Below are 8,060 nucleotides of genomic sequence, written 5' to 3'. Positions count from 1 at the left end.
CAGTATGGTGTGGCCATTAGCACTCCAGAAACCCCAATTTGAATCCCCATCTTGCTATGGAAGCTCTCTGGGTAATACCGGCTAGTCTCATAACTTCAGCGTAACCCATATCACAGGGTTTTGGCAAGAAAGAATTAAGAGAGGAGAAAAATGTTGTAAGCTGTTTTGCTCCCCATTGTGGGGAAAGATGGGGTGTAAATGAAGTAAAGAAATAACAAATACAGTTTAAGAGGGGAAGCTGATAAAAGGTCCTTGTGGGTTCCGGTTGCTTTTATCTGTTTAGGATCTATATTATGGGCAGTGTATAATTTTTTAATTATTATAAAGAGCAGGGTGGTCTAAAACAGAAGTAAATTAATTGTAACAAATGGCGGCGACTTTGGTCTGAGGTTGAAAATCCTCAGTAATGGGATGGGGTTTGCACTGCAGATCTGCTACCTTGGCCAAAAGGGGTTAAGGGTGGATCAAAGTTTGCAAGAGGCCCCGAAATGCCTCTTCATCCTGCAGTGTTTTGAACATCTTTAATTCTTTCAGGTTTCCTATTTAAAATGAAAAGCCGTCTTTAAAAGCCCTGAACGAGACGCCATCTCCGAAACAAACAGATCCAAGATCAGATTTGCACACGCCTCTACTGTCACACAAGTTTTAAATTTATACGCCCGGGCTGCAAAAGCAAACGTACCGCCGATCAGACAATTCTGCGAAAGGCGCTTAGAAAATTCTGTTTTAAAAACAAATAACAATTTCCGCTCAAGTTGCTTTTTTGCCTTTTATCGAGAAGCAAAGAAAGAGTCCCATTCCAGAAGACCCTTCGATTTCCAATGTATAGAAACAGCTGATGGTGTAAACCAATCAAAAGCACCAGCCCCGGCACAGGCCAAAGAAGGGGAGCAGCCAGAGAGAGAATCCCCCCTTGCAGGCGCCACCCCTTCGCATTTCCTCCCACGCCCACTTGCAAGAGCGCAGGGGTTGCTCTCGCCTTTTGTTGCTGCATGCGTAAAAAGCCACTGGCGCGCAGGAGCGCAGGGGGTGCGCCTGGGGGTAAGTCGGCGTCCTTCCCCTTCTATTGTGTCTTCGGAGTGGGGGGCACGGGCGGGCGCCTGCTTTGCCTTGTGCCGCGGAGGGGTTTTCTCCGTCTGTTGCAACGGTGAAGAGGAGGAGATTCAGCGCGGGGACGGGAAAACCCAGCGAAGGCGGAGGGAGGAGGAGGAGGAGGAGGAGGAGGCGCCGGCGGCGGCGAGCGCAGCCTGCATGACCTGCCAGCAGCAACCAGGAGGAACCTCCGGGATCTCCGCGTCAGCAGCAGCCCCGGCGATGTGCATACATGGGCGGGAGCGCGTGTGTGGCTGCGTTGCGGGGAGGGGCCTCTGCAGGGGGGCGTGCGACTGTCACCCGGCCCGGGGGGAGAACTTGGGCAGCCCCAGCGCCGACTTGGCTCCGCTTGGGCGGACGGGGCGCTTTTTTGCGCGTTTTGGGGGCGCGTCTCTGGCGTTTGCGATTGGACGACGGGCCGGGCTTTCTCCAGGGGAGGGGCGGCCCATTGAAATCCAATAGGTTGAATTGCATACGCTTGGAAATGATGGGGGAAATGTTGGTAGTCGTGTTGGCCTTTTGCAGCAAAAGGGGACAGAAGTCCTGGGGCGCTTTGAATGCTATCAGAGTTTATTCCAGCAGGTTTAATATACCTATGGCGGAATAAATGCGTCTAATATGTCAGGTGCCCCTGCAGTTTTGTTGCACTTTTCTCAAATGGTGGCAGGACCCTCCCCTCCCTTTGCTGCGAAGCCGCAGGTGACTTATAGCGAGGTGTGTTGTCGAAGGCTTTTCCGGCCGCATTCAACTGGCTGTTGTGGGTTTTCCAGGCTGCGTGGCCGTGGTCTGGTGGTTTTGTGCACCTAACGTTTCACCCGCATCTGTGACTGGAATCTTCAGAGGCACCGTCATGGCGAGATGTGTTTGTCTCAGTGGCACAGTGTGGAATGATTGTGTGTGGGGGGTACATGTGTTTTGTGGGGGGGGGGCACATTTGCAGGTGTCAGGGTAGAGTGCATTTGCAATCCCATTCACAACCGCATTTTCAATTGCAATCACTCCACACTGTACCATCTCACCGTGACATGCCTCTGAAGATGCCAGCCGTACATGCGGGTGAAACGTTAGGAGCAGAAACTACCAGACCATGGCCACACAGCCTGGAAATCCCACAGCAGTTCAGAGGTGGCTTGTTATTGTCTGCCTCTGCAAAATGAGGCTGGTAGTTGTCTCCCACAGAAAAGTGAACTAGGATCTTCTCTGCTTGGCTTCCAAGATTGGGCTGATTTGGGCTATCCAGATTATGGTGTTTTACCCTCCAGGCAGAGAATATCAGGGGGAGCTTCATGTTTGTGGGTCTGCAGACGAAAGAAAGTGACATTGAAAATCTGGCTGAATAGTCCTGCTGGATCATTTTGTGTGATTTGCCACCTTGCAAGCAGCCACTTGCAAAAGAAAATTGATCCCCTAGAGCAGGGGTCTGCAACTTGTGGGTCTCCAGATGTTCATGGACTACAATTGGCCATGCTGGCAGAAGCTGATGGGAATTGTAGTCCATGAACATCTGGTGAGCCGCAGGTTGCAGACCCCTGCCCTAGAGGGATCTAGGATTCCCACCAGTCCTGAATAAATACTTAAGTCACAAAAGTTAGTTTTCTGTGAGAGTTCCCCCCTCTGAAAGAAAATATTTACTTGGGCCGAAAGAGTGATAGTTTCTTATTCCAGAACACCCACATTTGATAGAACTTCATGGATATATCTTCAGAATATGATGTCTCCTTAGATCAGATGCTAGCAGCACTCTTTATACCTGAAATTCTCATTAGGCAGAACCAGGCCATGCAGGTGACGCGGTTTTGTGTGCCTCACTTTCTCTGTGAGGCCAGACACTTTCTTCCTTGATCCTGTTTTTCGGTCAGTGGACACACCACTAAATGGTCATCTGTCTCAGCTGACTTTGAGGTAACTTCACACATTTACCTTCCCCTTTTGGTTATCTGACGTTAGCATTAATTCAGATCTAAACGACACACAGATTTGGAGTGCCGCTCCATCTGTTTGCTGCTTCTGCTCCTGAAGATCTGATGCTTTGAGTGACATAACAAATGTTTGCTGAACCCCTTTAGCCTGTAGGCCAGTTAGTTTATTTTCATTTCCTTTACTAGACTATCCTCAACACCCACCTAATCCCATTGACTTCACTGGACGTAGGATCTGCGAATGCACACGGAGAACTTGAGTATATGCTGTCACTGCAGAAATCTAAAACATTCTGGTGAATCATTCTGGTGTTTAAAAAAAATTAAACAAAACACGTCGATGGTGAGACACTGGAGTCTGTTCCTGAGCTTAACAGGAAAGCACCCAGTTATCAATCAATGTGACCTTACAGCAGACTATGGGGTTCTGCAAGCTGGAACTCCCAGCTGCTTCACCTACCGAGGCCGGATGCTCATTTCTCAACGTTGAGAAAGATCTTGGCAACTTTTCCAACCAGGACTTCCCTTACAAGACTGAATAAGTTTAATTAAAAAAAGCCGCTCGGAGCTTTCTGCGATGCGGAAATGGATGGGCCGGGAAGGGAATTCCCCCCTCCTGGAGGACTTTTTTTTTTCTGTCTTTAGTTTCACTTCTGCCCTTTCTCTCTCCAAGCCAGGCAGGAAACCAGGAAACCCCCTCAGTGACCCCTCCCTCCGCCAAGCCCCGCCCCTTCTAGGCAGAGGGAAAAGGGGGCGGGGCCCGGGAGACCCGATGACGTCACCAGGCCCGCTTCCTGCAATAGAAAGTGAGGGAAGGTAAAGCAGCCCCTCTTTTTCCTGTCCCCCCCCTTTTTGCTCCCCGTCTCCTGTAGGGCGAGGCTCTCCCCCCACCTTAGGAGGGAGGGGCGGGGAAAGGGAGAGGGAGGGGGTTAACAGTAGCGCTTCCCTCAGAGGGAGGCTTGTCCCCCCCCCTCCTTTCTGGCGTGGCCGCCCATTGAGCCCTCTTTTTACCCCCTCTTTCCATAGACTCCCCCCACCGCCTTTCTCCCCCCTCCTTTGGCGCTCCCCCCTCCACCTGTGACACACCCCGCACTTTCCGCCCCCCCTCCCCAAAACCAGAGCCTCTTTCTTCCTCTGGTCACCATGTGTTTCTCTCACACACCCCTTTGCTCAGCTTTGTGCTTAGGAGATGTTGGGGGGGGGGGGCTTGGAAAGTGGGGTGCAACTTGGGGAGGAGGGGGCGCGCGAAGGCTCAGGACTTGGGGGGCTATGTGAGGTTGGGGAAGGGGGTGCATTGAAATGGGGTCAGTTGGAAATGGGGGGGGGGGATGAGGTTGTGCTCAAAGTTGCTGCCAGGTGTTGGGAGCCTTCCTGCTTGGAGGTCCCTCTTCGGGGCCCAGAGGCCGAGAAGACTCACCCGGGGTGCTCTGGCACGCACAATCCCCTGGCAGCCCTCTCCATTGACATCAATGGGACGGCACCGGCGTGGGTCTGCAGAGGGTTGCATGGCGGGGCCCCCTTCCCTGAAGGGTTCTCGGAAGCGTCTCCAAGAGAGGAAGTCGACTCGGGTCCTCCTCTGCGTGTGGAAGGGAAGTTGCGAGGGAAATAGGTGCGTGCAACTTGTGCAAGCCGGGAGCAGATTTCTGCAATTGGAAAAAAAAAAATATCTAGCCATGTTTTGGTCCTTTGCAAAAAACCCAGGATCCAAAACATTGTTACATGTTTTCCAGGTGCAGAAATCTGTGGCTAGGAGCGGTCGGTCGGTCGGTCGCTCTGGCACCTGAACTTGGCATGCAGGGCGCCCCCGTCCCTAGGGTGCAGATCTTCGCTCCCCTGAGCGCCCAGGGCTGTTTGGGGGGCGGCCTGGCAGAAGGGAGAGCCAAGCCGGCATCCCAGCAGCCTGGCTCCAGGCACCCAGGACTTCTGGGCATGTAGCCTTCCCACCCCACCTGGGCCATGCCCAGGAAGAGTGGCGGAGGGGGGGGGGGGAGATCTGTGCATGTTGGGAGTGGGGAGGCGGCTGTGTTTGTGTGCGCGCGCTATGAGGTTGTAGTGAGGTCTGGCGTGGGGGTGGGGGGAGGCAGCGGAGGATGCTGGGGAGCCGGGGGGGGGGGCGGTTTAGCGCCGGGTCATGTTTGTGTTGGAGGTTGTCAAGTGGAGGAGGATCCCAGACGCGCAGGACTCGCCGTGCTTCCCTCGGCGGCGGCTGCTGCTGCTTTTCCCTCCTTGACGCCACAGCCGCCATCAGCCGAGAGCAGCAGCAGCAGCAGCAGCCCGGGCTCCTACTGAGCAGGTTTGGGGGTGCGGGGGGGGGGTTAGAACCGGTGGGCGCGCGCGCGCACCCTGCAAACAGCCCCGCCGGGCGGGAGAGGCGCCCCCGTCGCCCGGCACGGAAGTCTCCCTCTGGAAAGCACGCTCCCGGGCAGGTTGGGTGGTGGGTGGTGGTGGGGATTGAGGGTGGGGAGTGGGCTGGCTGCCTTCTGCAAGCCCCCCTGCCTGCATTGTGGCCCTGGCGCGCGCGCGCCCTCCTGTTTACCCCTCTGCTTTGCCAGCTGCATGCATTTGTTTTGCTCGCTTCCAGGTAGGCTTTGGCGCCTGGGCTTTGCTGTGGGAAAGGAGTGGAAGCAGAGGCGACCCCGCTGCGCTCCCCCTCTCCCTCCCTCCCTCCCTCCCTCCCTCCCTTGGGCCGGCCTGGGTTTTGCACTCCCTCTCCTCCACCTCCTGGCATGTGTGCTGTGCTTTGTTCAGTGCAGCGTTGCAGAGGGGTTTTCCCAAGCTCCTCCCTCTTTATTCATTCATATTTTTTCCTCCCTGTGCAAGTGTGCTGTGCACAGAGCTGCCTGTCGTCATTGCGTCTCTCGCTCATTTCCATCTTTCCCCTGCCCAGATCTTGTTAATGACAGCCGTGTCCCCCTCTCCCTTCCTTATTCCCCCCCTTGGTGAAATAAGAGGGGCAAAGGAGCCCTCCGATCTTGGCATATTTGTCCGCCTGCCGCCTGTTTCCTTGGAGTATAAAAACGGGGCGGGGGAGGGAATCCTGTTGGTGGCCAGCGGAAGTACTACTCTAAAAGTGTAAATATTATGTAATGCGCTTCTTGTATGTTGTATCCGAAGGTCCCTAATTTTCTGTTATGTGTAAGCATTCAAAGCCAGCTTTCAGTCTCAGATGCTGAATTTTTAGGCAATACAGAACATAGGCAGAACACAGTCAGTCCATCAGCCTATGGCCAGTTCGTCCAAGAGAATAATCCCAGAAGAGTATCTGTCAGTCTGTTGCATCAAATGTAAACAAGAGTCTTGTGGCATTGTAAAGGATATTCCAAGATAACCTTTTATTGACTGTAGTCTAGTTCTTCAGATGTAGTGAGTGGCTTTTCTATATTCTTCTGTCTTATGCAGTCGGTATTTTTTTTAAAAAAAAAACAACAACAGTGGAAAGGAGCTGTGAAATGCAGGAAGTGCAGGGTGAAATATAAAGATGTAAAATTCATGTAACAAAAAGTACTCTAGTTGTAGTAAGTGTGTAATATGTAGGGTGACCTGGGTTAATACTGTGAAAATCCAAGTCCTGGGGGTAGGAAGTATGAATCCCATCTTCACATTGGAATCTCTCTTTGAAGTTCTTTTGTTGAAGGATGGTAAATTTCAGGTCAGTAATAATGTTCTGGGAGATCGCAATATTCAGATTCCAGCAGGAGAATATTTCAGTCTATTAATGTGAGACTTGTGACCACTTATTCAAAGTGACTTTCCTGTTTTTCCTTCGTAAGCTGCAGAGGCAATTATTGACAAAGGACTGCATATCATGGAGCCCAAATTGATGTTCTGTAAAGGTCTGGATTGTCTTCTAAACAGAACTTGTCACTTCAGAAATAGAACCCACAGTCAAAAATGACACATGCGTTTAAAAAGTAATCTGATCAAGAGAAACTTTTGATCTATCTGTAGACTGTAATGTATATCTAGAGATGTAGTGCATTGTGGAGGAAATACAACAATTGAAATGGGGCACTGCTTCCTTATTAGGACACAGGCCGATGCAAGAAATTATTAACTTATTTCTGAAAGTGACATATTGTTCAAATTGGTAGTGTTCTTTGAAATGCTCATAATTTCTCTTAACCTGGGAAATTGTCCATCACGATAACCGATGAGTCCCTTTAATTTGTTTGACTGTATTAACTGTATTTACCATCCTTCAGCTAGAGAACTTCAAAGAGAGACTCCAACGTGAAGATGGGATTCCTGAAGAGGTCAAGATAGGCAGCTTAAAAACCCACACACCGATGCTCCTATAGTTCACTGGTGTGTCTCTGTTCACATTTGGGCACAGTTACAGAAAAGATGCATTGATGCAGGACAGGAGTGTGTGCGAAAGTGAGTGGTTTCCCCTTCTTTAAAACTTTCAGTTGAAGTGAGAAATGTGTGTGGCATGAAGTACTCTTAAAGCAATGCTGTGAATAAATTCTAGCTTGGTGTGGTAATCTGTATGTTCTTTTTAGGTTTGCCCCATTTTCCTAGTAGGTACTTTTTTGGCCTTAACAAGTCTGCGACATGTAGGTGTTCTACAGTAATGTCATATCTCCATGTTGGGATAAGTGACTCCTGCTGGATAGCTCTCTCATACTGGTGATAAAAGAATACTTCTTGGAGGGGGTGGGGTGGAGGTGGAGAAGTAACAGCTCTTGGCCTATCAGGTGTACTGTAAAAGAAGGGTTGTAACTGTAGGCTTGTGTTGATGTGGATTTTGGCCCAGTGGTTGGTAGTCCAGGAAGTATCCCTGGAGAACAGAGTCCAAAATTGCATATCGAGCTAGATAGATAACTAGTATGCTTTCAATATGACATTACCCATTATTTCAATTGTAGTCAATCTCGAGCTCCCAGGAAGTTTTATTATAGAACATTTGGCCTCTATCGAGCTTCCCAGGTACATCTGGTCGACAGCTGGATTCAGTAGTCTTTTGGTTTGAGCCAGCAGTTGGAATGTTCTTAGCATGAATACTTGCAATTAGCGGTATTAACTTTGGGATACTAAAGATCCTATGAG

General features: G+C 50.7%; 1 protein-coding gene across 9 annotated transcripts in view; it reads left to right on the top strand.

Annotated features, from left to right (window-relative positions):
* The first annotated feature begins 937 nt into the window (after positions 1 to 937).
* The window catches only part of HIVEP1 (HIVEP zinc finger 1), a 113,584-nt gene continuing 106,461 nt past the window's right edge, over positions 938 to 8,060 (top strand). For 2 of the 9 annotated variants that reach the window (XM_048507972.1, XM_048507964.1), the window contains exons 1-2: positions 5,160 to 5,304; positions 7,214 to 7,388. The gene's annotated coding sequence lies outside the window, so the exon portion shown is untranslated. Of the gene's footprint in view, positions 1,317 to 2,897; positions 2,995 to 3,688; positions 3,828 to 5,159; positions 5,305 to 5,759; positions 7,389 to 8,060 lie in introns of those variants that run through there. The other 7 variants (XM_048507967.1, XM_048507968.1, XM_048507966.1 and 4 more) reach the window with 7 other exon arrangements.

This window comes from Sphaerodactylus townsendi, linkage group LG09 (assembly GCF_021028975.2).
Source record: "Sphaerodactylus townsendi isolate TG3544 linkage group LG09, MPM_Stown_v2.3, whole genome shotgun sequence".
Classification (NCBI taxonomy): Eukaryota; Metazoa; Chordata; class Lepidosauria; order Squamata; family Sphaerodactylidae; genus Sphaerodactylus; species Sphaerodactylus townsendi.
Note: the sequence above shows the minus strand (reverse complement) of the source record. Positions and strands in the feature narration are given on the sequence as shown.